A 16,019-nucleotide genomic window follows, 5' to 3' on the forward strand; every position below is an offset into this window, starting at 1 on the left:
TTTTTCCATAAGAGACTCCATCATGCACAGCCTTTTATCCGCAACAAAATCAGTCTGGTGGAAACACCTCTGGTGGGGAAATGCACATATTTTTATGCAGATTTTATGCAGATTTTATTATTCACATGAATCTGTTCACAAATTAGATGGAAACCTAGCTGTGTCTGTGTCACTCTCACACATAGTCATAGGTCATCCCCCTCCTCAAAGGGGGGGACACTCTTGACCCAAACTGCTACAGACCTATATCTATCCTACCCTGCCTTTCTAAGGTCTTCGAAAGCCAAGTCAACTAACAGATTACCGACCATTTTGAATCTCACCATACCTTCTCTGCTATGCAATCTTGTTTCAGAGCTGGTCATGGGTGCACCTCAGCCACGCTCAAGGTCCTAAACGATATCTTAACCGCCATCGATAAGAAACATTACTGTGCAGTCGTATTCATTGATCTGGCCAAGGCTTTCGACTCTGTCAATCACCACATCCTCATCGGCAGACTCGACAGCCTTGGTTTCTCAAAAGATTGCCTCGCCTGGTTCACCAACTACTTCTCTGATAGAGTTCAGTGTGTCAAATCAGAGGGTCTGCTGTCCGGACCTCTGGCAGTCTCTATGGGGGTTCAATTCTTGGACCGACAGGGTTCAGGGTTCAATTCTTGGACCGACTGATGTCGCTCTTGCTGCTGGTGAGTCTCTGATCCACCTCTACACAGACGACACCATTCTGTATACTTCTGGCCCTTCTTTGGACACTTTGTTAACAACCCTCCAGGCAAGCTTCAATGCCATACAACTCTCCTTCCGTGGCCTCCAATTGCTCTTAAATACAAGTAAAACTAAATGCATGCTCTTCAACCGATCGCTGCCTGCACCTGCCTGCCTGTCCAACATCACTACTCTGGACGGCTCTGACTTAGAATACATGGACAACTACAAATACCTAGGTGTCTGGTTAGACTGTAAACTCTCCTTCCAGACCCACATCCAACATCTCCAATCCAAAGTTAAATCTAGAATTGGCTTCCTATTTCGCAACAAAGCATCCTTCACTCATGCTGCCAAACATACCCTTGTAAAACTGGCCATCCTACCAATCCTCGACTTCGGCGATATCATTTACAAAATAGCCTCCAATACTCTACTCAACAAATTGGATGCAGTCTATCACAGTGCAATCCGTTTTGTCACCAAAACCCCATATACCACCCTTCACTGCGACCTGTACGCTCTCGTTGGCTGGCCCTCGCTTCATACTCGTCGCCAAACCCACTGGCTCCATGTCATCTTGTTACTGTAATTGAATTATTCCAATGTGCTTTCATCAATTGAAAGCCCTTAATCTATTTTATGAGAATTTCAAAGATTTGCATAAAATAGATGCAGATCAGTCTTTCAATAATAGGTAATATAATTTATTCTCGGAGCGCGCTCCCACTTAATCACGTGCAACAGTTTATATACAGATTATGACGTAATTTCATTGCTTTAACAGAATCCCCTCCTCTCGACCGAGACAAAGTGAGGTGAAAAGTTCATTCTAACTTACTAACACACTCCCAGATAACTTTTGACCCCTCAACATTATCGATCACCACTGAACTGACAGTTTTAATTAACAGAAAAACTAGGAATGCACTCACTGCCTTATCTAAACACCCCAGAGCTAAGTTTCTGTAGGGTCAACCATAGGCTAACGACCTTATCTGTTTTCACAGTCCACAACCCATTTGTTTTATTCCTAGTTGGGATGGTGTTCATCAACTTTTATTACTCTTTGTCCGTGTCACATAATCCCTTCTTATGAACTCATATTGTTAATCAGATATAATAAAACAGAGTATAAGTTTACTTAGTTACAATTCTATTTAAAATAGGGATATTGTTTATTCATTTATCCATAATAAATCCAACACATCTACAAGACCCTGCTAGGTAAAGTCCCCCCTTATCTCACCTCGCTGGTCACCATAGCATCACCCACCTGTAGCACGCGCTCCAGCAGGTATATCTCTCTGGTCACCCCGAAAACCAATACTTTCTTTGGCCGCCTCTCCTTCCAGTTCTCTGCTGCCAATGACTAGAACAAACTAAAAAAAAATCTGAAACTGGAAACACTTATCTCCCTCACTAGCTTTAAGCACCAACTGTCAGAGCAGCTCACAGATTACTGCACCTGTACATAGCCCACCTATAATTTAGCCCAAACAACTACCTTTTTCCCTACTGTATTTATTTATTTTTATTTATTAATTTATTTTGCTCCTTTGCACCCCATTTGTTTTTATTTCTACTTTGCACATTCTTCCACTGCAAATCTATCATTCCAGTGTTTTACTTGCTATATTGAATTTACTTTGCCACCATGGCCTTTTTTTGCCTTTACCTCCCTTATCTCACCTCATTTGCTCACATCGTATATTGACTTGTTTATACTGTATTATTGACTGTATGTTTTTTACTCCATGTGTAACTCTGTGTCGAACTGCTTTGCTTTATCTTGGCCAGGTCACAATTGTAAATGAGAACTTGTTCTCAACTTGCCTACCTGGTTAAATAAAGGTGATTTATTTTTATTTTTAATAGTGCTGCTAAATGCAACACCTAAAAGGAAACTACGCCCCTCACCCTGACCACAGATTTTAACGTCTTCTTATTCTTGGGGTTGTGTTCAGTAAAAGTTTGGGAACCCCTGTAGTAATCGGTTTAGACACAACTGTTTAGACATTGTCTCTAAGTATTCAGATCCTTTGCTATGAGACTTGAAATTCAGCTCCGGTGCATCCTGTTTCCATTGATCATCCTTGTCTTTGCCAATCTTTACAATTTAGACAGTCTTTCAACCATTTTGAGATTGAAAGGTAGAGCTAGTATAAGCAGTCTAATGTCTATGGTGAGGCCAGTTAGGAGATTGTTTATTAATCCCTCTTTCTCATGTGCTTTGCAATCATCAGATCAATGTTATAGCAAATAAGATTGTGGTGCAAAACAGCCCAGATCTGTGCAAAAAATACTGTTAATCTAGTTAAAAGCTGGCATTGTTATTAATTGTTTATTTTTTTGTTGCAATGTGCCTCCTTAGAAGCTCGTTATTTAACTAAAACACTCTACAAACTTTTCACCACAACGAAATACCCCAGTGAGTAATAATAGTGTTTTCAGAAACAATTCAGACCCTTTCCCTTCTTCCACATTTTGTTACGTTACAGCCTTATTATGAAATTGATTAAGCACATTTTTTTCTCATCAATCTACACACAATAACCCATAATGACAAAGCAGGTTTTTAGACATTTTTGCAAATGTATTACAAATAGAAAACAGAAATTCCTTATTAACATAAGTATTCAAACCGTTTGCTGAGACTCGAAATTGAACTCAGGAGCATTCTGTTTCCATTGATAATCTTTGATGTTTCTACAACTTGATTGGAGTCCACCTGTGGTAAATTCAATTGATTGGACATGATTTCGAAAGGTACACACCTGTCTATATAAGGTCCCATAGTTGAAAGTGCATGTCAGATTAAAAACCATGCCATGAGGTCGAAGGAATTGTCCGTAGAGTTCCGAGACAGGATTGTGTCGAGGCACAGATGTGGGGAAGGGTATAAAACAATTTTTGCAGCATTGAAGGTCCACCAGAACACCTTGGCCTCCATCATTCTTAAGAGGGAGAAGTTTGGAACCACCAAGACTCTTCCTAGAGCTAGCCGCCCGGCAAACTGAGCAATCGGGGGGAAAGGCGAGGGGACCAAGAACCCGATGGTCACTCTGACAGAGCTCAAACGTTTCTTTGTGTAGATGGGAGAACCTTCTAGAAGGACAACCATCTCTGCAGCACTCCACCAATCAGGCCTTTATGGTAGAGATGCACAACATTCTCTGGTCTGATGAAACCAAGATTGAACTCTTTGGCCTGAATGCCAAGCGTCACATCTGGAAGAAAACTGGTAATATCCATATGGTGAAGCATGGTGGTGGCAGCATCATGCTGTGTGGATGTTTTTCAGTGGCAGGGACTGGGAGAGTAGTCAGGACTGAGGGAAAGATGAATGGAGCAAAGTACAGAGAGATCCTTGATGAACACTTGCTCCAGAGTGCTCAGGACCTCAGACTGGAGCGAAGGTTCCCCTTCCAACAGGACAATGACCGTAAGCACACAGCCAAGACGACACAGGAGTGGCTTTGAGACAAGTCTTTGAATGTCCTTAAGTGGCCCAGCCAGAGCCCGGACTTGAACATCTCTGGAGAGTCCTGGAAATAGCTGTCAAGCAAGACTCCCCATCTAACCTGACAGAGCTTGAGAGGATCTGCAGAGAAGAATGGGAGAAACTCCCCAAATATAGGTGTGCCAAGCTTGTAGCGTTAATACCCAAGAAAACTCAAGTCTGTAATCGCTGCCAAAGGTGTTTCAACAAAGTACTGAGTAAAGGGTCTAAATACTTATATATATTTTTTAATATAACATTTATATTTTTTTGCTCTGACTCAATTAACGAAAAACACAATTGAAGAAGGTGATGAGATGAGTAATGAGATGAGTAATGCATGAGTAATGAGATGAGTAATGCACCAGTCACCATTTTGTCACTTTACAGAGGTCATTGAACGATGCCAGACTGTATCAATTCTAAATGGAATATTCTGTGGTTTCTACTCATCCTGACAGGTAATCTATATACATTTATTTTAAGTGACTGAACATGATCTTAAGGACAAAAAATGTCTAACGATTTGTATGAATTGGATTCATATATCAATTGGAATTGTAAACAATGTTATGAATAGAGAAACATTTACAGATTCAGGGACCAGTTTTGGATCGTGAGCACTACTTAAAAAAAATACCGGCTGATATTATAGAAAACGGACAGATTTACTAAATATGGACAGATTTACTAAATGGTGCACCTGTATTTTCCAAAGGGATTAAGCATTGAGGACAGAAGAAAAAGTTCAAATAAGAATTGTAAAAGTAAATTGAAAATGAAAATGTTTTAGCCTGGTTTGTTTTTGGTGTTTTTCCCTCGCTGAAAAAACGGGTGCAACCTTTTCCTCTCTTTAGATACCTGGGCTGAAGACGCTCCAATTGACCAGTATGGGTTGAAGGGAGGTTCAGTGTGTCTGACTGTAGCAGAACAACCTGAGGAACTTAAAGGACTTAGATGGAAGGTCAATAGTACTGTAATAGTGGATGATAAAGAGATCTCTCCTAAATACAAGGAGAAGGTGGATTATAATCCAGTGAACCACACTCTGTGCATTAAGAATCTGACAGACACAGACAGTGGAATTTACATTGCAAATACAAAGAAAAAAGATTGGACAGATTCAACGTCTTCATACAAACTTAAGGTGTTGGGTGAGTTTTGTGATTTGTTGTGTTTTGGTAGCCTGCTATGTGTTTCTGCTTTGTTTCCAAAAGCTAATCTCCTTTAAAGTGTCTTCACCAGTCATACATGTAAAATGTATCTTTCTGAACTGTGTTGGTTGTTGTAGAAGCTGTTCCCATTCCAGCAATGCAGGTGACATACTACAACTCAAGTACAGGACTTTGTAACATCACAGTGAATTGTTCAGGCTGGATGTTTTCTGTCTGTGATGGAGGTCAGTGCCCACTGTACCAGGATTCTCTGTCAGTCTCTGAGTTCAACATCACTGTTTCCAGTGGTAATGGATTCATCCAGTGTATCATCAACAATCATGTCAGCGCAGAGACCGAATCCCAACGCCTGAAGGACACATGTAAATCTAATTTACTAACTTCTACCTTCTGTTCATACCTTCTATCATTATACAAATCTATTTATATATCAACAAGGTTTTAACGTCATAGTTATTATTATTGTTCTCCAGCAAAATGTTGATTTGTGCGTGTATGTGTGTGTGACCTCTCAGGTATTGTTGAGAAGAAGGGGAGAGCTGCAGCATCACCAGTTGGCATCATTGTGGGTGGTGTTAGTGGTGGATTGTTTGTCATTGTGTTAGTTGGTGTAGGATGGATCATGTCAACCAGGAGATGGTGTAAATAGGATCTGACAATGCAGGTACTTTCAATTAATGTAAAAAACGAATTAAAATCACCAAAATGTGAGATACAAGGTCTTTCTAGGATGCTGGAGCTTTGTTTCTATAACATTTTATAGAATGACTATTTGAGTGTTTTTACAGTATGTCTCTCCTAACATGTCAACCCAGTGAGCGCTCCACCAGGGGAGAGGCTGGAACCACAGAACACAGGGTTTCCTGAGGTAACATCAATCTACAACACTGCAAGTCAACCAGGAGCAGCAGTACCAGCAGCAGCATCAGGAGGAGAAGAGGGCCAACCAGGGGACAAGTACACCACCAGAAGAGAGGAAACAACTACATTTCCCCCAACAGGCATTTTACAGCACTGTGCAGCAACCAGCGGTACAAGATCGCCATCAAGTGGACAAAGTGTGCTTCTGAGGCAGAGCCTATATCAGTCTTCGACAGCAACCTTACAGAAACCAGCTGCAGCACAGCACCACCCAAAGTGTGGAATAACTTCAACAAACCAGACAGTGAACTGCACAATGGGAGATACATCCGTCTCTGATGTTACATGTCTGTAGCTAGGCTCCCATTAATTTGTCCAGTGACCTTTTGTCAACATTTAACAAGTGTTCATAGAAAATAGATGTGACAATAGCGGAGGTCCATAAAGATGGCGGCCTCCATGCACTTAACCACACATTCTTTGTTTTGCTAAATTCGGAGTATTTTAACATTTCTCTCTGTTAATATTTTGCTGTATGTTCATTAGCACAGCATACATGATCCCAATTTTAGCTTCAATATGCTGGCAATTTGAAAAAGTAGATTGTGCTGATTTATTGGCACATTAAATCATGTCATTTAAAGACTCAGTGGATATTTCTAAAACAATGATGTCATATCTGAATTCTGCCATCTTTATGCATCTTCTCCATTACCTGCTACGGTGCATTTCCATTGCACTGAAAACTATCAAAACATTTAATTATTGAAATACAATTTCAGTTTAGTTCCTGAATTGGACTCACTCACTCACTCACTCAATCAATCAATCAATCAATCAATCAATCAATCAATGAATTCACCATTCCAGCAAACATCCAACCAATCAGTCATCGGAGTATATTATTATTTTTCTATAATATGTACTGTATGTCTAATTATTAATACTAATTTCACTAGAAAGTTATCCATCTATCCATTTCAGTATGTTCTGTAACATCCAGCTGGTTGTGTGGATGAACTACAAAAGTAAGACAATCAATTACAGCTAAAAGCAGAAGGATCTGGGAATAATGTCTGCAAACCAGAAACAGTGTACTGCACAACAGGAGATAAACTACCCCTCCAACCCTCTCAGAGACTCACTGCTGTTACATTGACTGAGACTTGACATAAAGATATAAAACCATATTTTTTTGTGAAGAATCAACAATGGGACACAATCATGAAGTGGAACGACATTTATTGGATATTTCAAACTTTTTTAACAAATCATAAACTGAAAAATTGGGCGTGCAAAATTATTCAGCCCCTTTACTTTCAGTGCAGCAAACTCTCTCCAGAAGTTCAGTGAGGATCTCTGAATGATCCAATGTTGACCTAAATGACTAATGATGATAAATACAATCCACCTGTGTGTAATCAAGTCTCCGTATAAATGCACCTGCACTGTGATAGTCTCAGAGGTCCGTTAAAAGCGCAGAGAGCATCATGAAGAACAAGGAACACACCAGGCAGGTCCGAGATACTGTTGTGAAGAAGTTTAAAGCCTGATTTGGATACAAAAAGATTTCCCAAGCTTTAAACATCCCAGGGAGCACTGTGCAAGCGATAATATTGAAATGGAAGGAGTATCAGACCACTGCAAATCTACCAAGACCTGGCCGTCCCTCTAAACTTTCAGCTCATACAAGGAGAAGACTGATCAGAGATGCAGCCAAGAGGCCCATGATCACTCTGGATGAACTGCAGAGATCTACAGCTGAGGTGGGAGACTCTGTCCATAGGACAACAATCAGTCGTATATTGCACAAATCTGGCATTTATGGAAGAGTGGCAAGAAGAAAGCCATTTCTTAAAGATATCCATAAAAAGTGTCGTTTAAAGTTTGCCACAAGCCACCTGGGAGACACACCAAACATGTGGAAGAAGGTGCTCTGGTCAGATGAAACCAAAATTGAACTTTTTGGCAACAATGCAAAACGTTATGTTTGGCGTAAAAGCAACACAGCTCATCACCCTGAACACACCATCCCCACTGTCAAACATGGTGGTGGCAGCATCATGGTTTGGGCCTGCTTTTCTTCAGCAGGGACAGGGAAGATGGTAAAAATTGATTGGAAGATGGATGGAGCCAAATACAGGACCATTCTGGAAGAATGACCTGAGACTGGGACGGAGATTTGTCTTCCAACAAGACAATGATCCAAAACATAAAGCAAAATCTACAATGGAATGGTTCAAAAATAAACATATCCAGGTGTTAGAATGGCCAAGTCAAAGTCCAGACCTGAATCCAATCGAGAATCTGTGGAAATAACTGAAAACTGCTGTTCACAAATGCTCTCCATCCAACCTCACTGAGCTCGAGCTGTTTTGCAAGGAGGAATGGGGAAAAAATTCAATCTCTCGATGTGAAAAACTGATAGAGACATACCCCAAGCGACTTACAGCTGTAATCGCAGGAAAAGGTGGCGCTACAAAGTATTAACTTAAGGGGGCTGAATAATTTTGCAGGGCCAATTTTTCAGTTTTTGATTCGTTAAAAAAGTTTGAAATATCCAATAAATGTCGTTCCACTTCATGATTGTGTCCCACTTGTTGTTGATTCTTCACAAAAAAATACAGTTTTATATCTTTATGTTTGAATCCTGAAATGTGGCAAAAGGTCACAAAGTTCAAGGGGGCCGAATACTTTCGCAAGGCACTGTACATCTAGCATTGTACATACTTTACATATAAATGTATACAAAACAGTGGAATTTACATATTAAATCCAATTGCTATAACCCATCTCCAACTACATAGTTACATTTTCCTGAATAGAAGGTTGAGATGACAGTGTAAATCAACAATAGCAATACAAGGGCCTTGTTCAGGGAGGTGCCCAAGAACCCGATGGTCACTCTGACAGAGCTCCAAAGTTCCTCTGTGGAGTTGGGAGAACCTTCCAGAAGGTCAACCATCTCTGCAGCACTCTACCAATCAGGCATTTATGGTAGAGACCAAATGTTTTTTTCTATTTCAACTTATTTGAGAAGAAATATGGAATTATTTAATAAAAGTGGAGGGTGCCAATATTTTTGGTCACAACTGACCTATGTATACAATGTTTTGCTTTTGAGTGTTCAGCTGAGTTGTCTCTGTGTGTGTGTGTGTGTGTGTGTGTAGATGTGTGAAAATGTATGCCTTAAAAACATCCTGACTTGATGTTCTCTTTAAGAGGTGTATTGTCCATCCAGACCCACAATTTCTCTTGCTTCTCATCTGTCAGTCCAATCCAGGGGCTGTGTTCATAAGGATAAATTCCCAGTGTTACAACTCTCTGTTTTATAAACTCCTATGGAGAAAACCACACATTTGTCAACCAATGGACCAACGGTTCTCATCCTGATGAAAGCCTTGCTGGATGAACGTTCATTTTTTATACTATTCTAAATGAAGTATATTTTTTAACTTGAAGAGTGAGAGCCCTGTATGCTTTCCACTCAAGTCAACCAATTGAGACCGACATGCAAAACACAGAGATACTGAAAGAAGGATGTATCCTAACGTGAAGTCTGCACTTATATCTGAGAGTCATGTAACAATAAATTACACTAAATGACTAAGAGTAAGTGGACAACTGTTCGTCAAACATCTTATTCCAAAATCATTAATATGGAGTTGGTCCCACCTTTGCTTCTATAACAGCCCCCTTTGTGCATGGGGGCATTGACATGCTGAAACAGGAAAGGGCCTTCCCCAAACTATAGCCACAAAGTTGGAAGCACAAAATTGTTTAGAATGTCATTGTATTCAGTAGCTTTAAGATTTCCCTTCACTGGAACTAAGGGGCCCAGCCCGAACCATGAAAAACAGCCCCAGAATTTACAGTTGTCACTATGCATTGGGGCAGGTAGTGCTCTCCTGGCATCCACCAAATGCAGATTTGTCCGGACTGCTACACACTTCAGCACTCTGCGGTCCCATTCTGTGAGCTTGTGTGACCTACCACTTCGCGGTTGAGCAGCTGTTGCTCCTAGACCTTTCCACTTCACAATAATAGCAGTCACAGTTGACCAAGGCAGCCTTAGCAGGACAAAAATGGAACTGACTTGTTGGTAATGTTGACTGACTTGAAGGGGTGTCCATGTAGTTTTGTATATATAGTGTACTACACCTCCAATCCTACCTGCTCCTGCTGACTCTCTATGATGACCAGGTGTCCTCCATACACTGTTCCCAGGTCAGTTTGTCTTTAGAGAAGTAGTAACATGATCCATTGTAGAACTCCCAGCCAGGCGAACACAGCTGACTGGTATTACATCTCTTCTGATTCCCTAGAAGAGAGAAGAGATAACATCATTGAAATGTGATAACTTCACTTCTATATCCTGTGATGGTCTTGTTAAATGTGTGTGTGCCCCTTTAAAACTTATTTGGTGTAGGGGGCAGCATTTTCACTTTTGGATGAAAAGCATGCCCAAATTAAGCTGCCTGCTACTCAGCCGTAAAAGCTGGAATATGCATATATCTGTAATATTTGTGTTGTAGAGAAATGACCAGGCAGGAGACGGGAGTACAGTTAGTTGTCGTTTAGTCAAAAACCCCTCGTGCTCCACAGTTCGCGGCATTCCAGTGCGCATGTGCATTTCCTATTAGGTGTAGTAACGTAACACTGCCGTAATGCATTACTGTTTAGTAACAGCACAGTAACTAATATAAACAGATGTAGATCCCAGATACTACACTATCCTCAGTCCCAGTTGCTAATACATGCATATTAGTAGTAGTAGATATGGATAGAAAACACTCTGAAGTTTCTAAAACTGTTTGAATGATGTATGTGAGTATAACAGAACTCACATGGCAGGCAAAGACCTGAGAACAATCCAAACGGGAAGTGAGAAATCTGAGGTTAATAGTTTTTGAACTCTGCCCTATTGAATACACAGAGTGATATGGTTAATGTTGCACTTCCTACGCCTTCCACTCGATGTCAACAGTAATTAGAAACTGTTTTGAGGAATCTGCTCTAAAGGAGGGGGAATGAAAGGGGATTGAGTGAGTGGTCTGGCAGAGAGCCCAGGGTGCGCGGTACGCGGTCATGTGAAAGAGACTTATTTTTCCATGGATTTTCTACAGACAAAGGGATTCTCCGGTTGGGATATTATTGAACATTTATGATGAAAACATCCGAAAGATTGATTATATACATTGTTTGATATGTTTCTACGACCAGTAATATTACTTTTTGGAAGTTTCGTCCACCATTTCCGCTGGAATTGCCTGCGCCTCATGAGTTTCGATTTGTTTACTAAACGCGCGAACAAAAGGATTATATTTGGACATAAATGATGGACATTATCGAACAAATCAAGCATTTATTGTTGACCTGGGATTCCTGGAAGTGCATTCTGATGAAGATCATCAAAGGTAAGGTAATATTTATCATACTATTTCTTACTAATGTTGACTCCAAAACATGGCGGAAATCTGTTTGTCTAGCTTGGACTCTGAGCGCCGTACTCAGATTATTGCTTTTTCGGTAAAGTTTAAAAAAAATCTAACACAGCAGTTACATTGAGGAGAAGTGTATCTATAATGCCATGTACATTGCTCAAAAAATAAAGGGAACACTAAAATAACACATCCTAGATCTGAATTAAATACTTTTTTCTTTACATAGTTGAATGTGCTGACAACAAAATCACACAAAAATTATCAATGGAAATCAAATTTATCAACCCATGGAGGTCTGGATTTGGAGTCACACTCAAAATGAAAGTGGAAAACCACACTACAGGCTGATCCAACTTTGATGTAATGTCCTTAAAACAAGTCAAAATGAGGGTCAGTAGTGTGTGTAGCCTCCACGTGCCTGTATGACCTCCCTACAGCGCCTGGGCATGCACCTGATGAGGTGACCGATGGTCTCCTAAGGGATCACCTCCCAGACCCAGACCTGGACTAAAGCATCCGCCAACTCCTGGACAGTCTGGTGCAATGGAGCGAGACATGATGTCCCAGATGTGCTCAATTGGATTCAGGTCTGGGGAACTGGCGGGCCAGTCCATAGCATCAATGCCTTCCTCTTGCTGGAACTGCTGACACTCCAGCCACATGAGGTCTAGCATTGTCTTGCATTAGGAGGAACCCAGGGCCAACCGCACCAGCATATGGTCTCACAAGGGGTCTGAGGATCTCATCTCGGTACCTAATGGCAGTCAGGCTACCTCTGGCGAGCACATGGAGGGCTGTGCGGCCCCCCAAATAAATGCCACCCCACACCATGACTGACCCACCGCCAAACCGGTCATGCTGGAGGATGTTGCAGGCAGCAGAACGTTCTCCACGGCATCTCCAGACTCTGTCACGTCTGTCACGTGCTCAGTGTGAACCTGCTTTCATCTGTGAAGAGCACAGGGCGCCAGTGGCGAATTTGCCAATCTTGGTTTTCTCTGGCAAATGCCAAACGTCATGCACCTGTGGACGTCGGGCCCTCATACCACCCTCATGGAGTCTGTTTCTGATCGTTTGAGCAGACACATGCACATTTGTGGCCTGCTGGAGGTCATTTTGCAGGGCTCTGGCAGTGCTCCTCCTGCTCCTCCTTGCACAAAGGCATTGATGTGCCATCCTGGATGAGCTGCACTACCTGAGCCACTTGTGTGGGTTGTAGACTCCATCTCATGCTACCACCAGAGTGAAAGCACCGCCAGAATTCAAAAGTGACCAAAACATCAGACAGGAAGCATATGAACTGAGAAGTGGTCTGGTCACCACCTGCAGAACCACTCCTTTATAGGGGGTGTCTTGCTAAATGCCTATAATTTCCACCTGTTGTCTATTCCATTTGCACAACAGCATGTGACATTTATTGTCAATCAGTGTTGCTTCCTCAGTGGACAGTTTGATTTCACAGAAGTGTGATTGACTTGGAGTTACATTGTGTTGTTCATGTGTTCCCTTTATTTTTTTGAGCAGTGTATATATAGTAGTGTATTATGTTGTATGAGCATAATTACTGTCTTACCCTAATTAGGCAGGACGTCCCTAGTTTGACATTGGTGCTCCATTTACAAATCAAATCAAAATGTATTGGTCACATACACGTGATTAGCAGATGTTATTCGGGTGTGCGAAATGCTTGTGCTTCTACAAAAATATATATATATATACCAGACACACAAATCTAAGTAGGAATGAATTAAGACTATATAAATATAGACGAGTGATGTCAGAGCGGAACGGACTAAGACACAGTAGAATAGTATAGAATACAGTATACAGTCATGGCCATTCGGGAAAAGGAAAATGCAAGATATATATTTTCACTGAGCTGCACTTCGATAGATGGGTCGAAGATGGAAGACTGATTTGCCCAGCAGAGATTGCCCTTGTCCTTTGTAGAATCTTTCTGGTCGTAGTGTTGTAGAGTGGATACGTTGAAGTACCCGGTCTTCTCATAGGATTCCCTGTCCTTTCTGTTTGCAGCTGATAACTCAACGCCTAGGATGTATCACTTATTTAATAAATAAGAGTTCAAAGTTAATACCAAGTTGCCATACTCAGCTCGTGCTGTATTCTGGCTGGTCTAGTCGAAACTCATCCTTCCAGCGCGGTGATCGCCACCTCCACGTTGAAATTAGCCCTTTTAAATGTATGGGACACCAGTCCTCACGTCGTCAGGAACTGGTCTCATGTAAATTTCGTTTATGTAGAGTGGAAATTCAAACATTCGCAACATGCTTTTATACTGGAGAAGAGAAGGACGTGTTTCATCCCTCTCCAACCAATGTCTGTTCACTTGGGTGTGGCCAATGAGTGAGCATAGTTTACTTATGAAAACAATTCTCTCATTTAGAAGGCTAGAATTACATTTAATATTTTCACAAATAGTTTCATATTTAAACATTTAATTTGCACAACAATTCCATGTGAATCTGATAACTAGAAGGTGTAGACTATAGATACAATATATGTTGTCCTGTCATCAGTAATAATGTCCCAGACAACAACTGATCTGACATCATATTCTTTAAGTACCAACGGATACTTTCAACTGGTTGGATTACAGAAATATGGTTCCATTCCCAACCATTTGATGTTACTGCATTGCAAAGTCTCTCTCTGTGGTAACAACAGATTTTCAAAAGTCAGTGGAGAGAGAAGTGGTAAAGGTTTTTGTGGGGAGGGGTCATAAACCGGTAGGGGGAAGAGAGGGAAAGGGAGTTTTATGATCCTCACTCAACAGGGCAAAGTCATGACAACAGTATATACATACAGTATGAGATGAGAAATGAGTAATGCAAGATATGTAAACATTATTAAGTGACTAAGATACCGTAGAATAGTATAGAATACTTTATATACATATGAGATGAGTAATGCCAGAGGGAGAGCCCGTTTCATCATAGCGCTTAATGGGTTTTCCAACTGCACTTGAAGAAACTTTCAAAGTTATTGAAATGTTCCATATTGACTGACCTTTGTGTCTTAAAGTAATGATGGACCGTTGTTTCTCTTTGCTTATTTGATTGTTCCTGCCATAATATTGACTTGGTATTTTACCAAACCTTCTCTAGGGAGAGCAAACAAGGGATCCGCTCTAGGGAAGTCATAATCCTGGTCGTAATGATGGAAGTTCTGGTGAGTTACCGCTGCTCTAATATCCAATAATTCTTCCCGGTGTAATGACACAAAACAATTCCTGAGCTAATAACGTAAAGAATAGTACAAAAACAAACAAAAAACTTCCCGGTGTAATGACACAAAACAATTCCTGAGCTAATAATGTAAAAAATAGTACAAAAACAAACAAAATACTGCAGAGTTGCTTAAGAGCTAGTCGCAATACTGCCATCTCCGTCGGCGCCATCAAAGCACTTCATGATGACAGAGGTGAGTGCTACGGGGCGATAGTCAGTTACCTTTGCCTTCTTGGGTACAGTAACAATGGTGGCCATCATGAAGCACGTGGGAACAGCAGACTGGGATAGGCAGAGATTGAATATTCCCTTAAACACACCAGCCAGCTGGTTTGAGCATGCCCTGAGGAAACACTAGGGATGCCAACTGGGCATCCTTTTGAGGGTTTAAATGTTTTACTCACGTCGGCCATGGAGAAGGAGGTTCGCTCTTTCAGTTTCGCGCGAATGCTACCATCGATCTGCAGTTTCTGGTTAGGGTGGGTTTTAATAGTAACAGTGGGTACTACATCTCCTATTCACTTCCTTGTAAACTCAGTCACTGAATCTTTTCAGTTTTCCCAGTTTTCTCAGTTTTTCCTACATTTCCCCCATGTGGGCCAGTCCCCTAGCAATTTGAGTTCTACCAATGAGCTTTAGCCCCTCGCCATATAAGTGACATCTAGCAAGGCGTACATCATGCACCCACAGCAGAGTGAGAGCAGTCAGAACATATGTGAAGTAGTACGCAATTTTCAAGGACTACTTTTGGCTCATGAGAGATACTTTCACAACTACTGGCTAAAAAGTATACAAAAGTGCCGGAGAATCTCTTTAATGGTATATATACCCATTGACTCTTGAACAATGTAACTTATAAATGCCTCATGAGCTAAGTTCAATTGCCGTACCCCATCAGCTGAAGACCCATTGAGATTTTCATGACTTTTTAGGGAAGGTTGTGCCTGAAAAGGACAGTTTTCTAATGTCATATCCTCTCTGCAGCAGTTCTGATGAGCTGGTCAGTACTGGTACTGTGTATCACTTCCTATTTACCAAACCAGGAAAAGTGCTGGGGTGGCAACATTTCAGTTTGAACCACA

At 41.1% G+C, this 16,019-nt stretch overlaps 1 protein-coding gene and 1 long non-coding RNA gene across 2 annotated transcripts in view; both read left to right on the forward strand.

Annotated features, from left to right (window-relative positions):
- The window catches only part of LOC115137936 (SLAM family member 8-like), a 64,127-nt gene that overhangs the window by 35,422 nt on the left and 12,686 nt on the right, over positions 1-16,019 (forward strand). The window lies entirely within an intron of this gene.
- LOC115137937 (uncharacterized) lies at positions 4,523-8,753 on the forward strand. Its single transcript, XR_003864871.2, has 5 exons — positions 4,523-4,670; positions 5,067-5,363; positions 5,501-5,746; positions 5,900-6,048; positions 6,200-8,753. It is a non-coding gene; the product is annotated as an uncharacterized LOC115137937 (long non-coding RNA).

This window comes from Oncorhynchus nerka, linkage group LG12, assembly GCF_034236695.1.
Source record: "Oncorhynchus nerka isolate Pitt River linkage group LG12, Oner_Uvic_2.0, whole genome shotgun sequence".
Lineage (NCBI taxonomy): Eukaryota > Metazoa > Chordata > Actinopteri > Salmoniformes > Salmonidae > Oncorhynchus > Oncorhynchus nerka.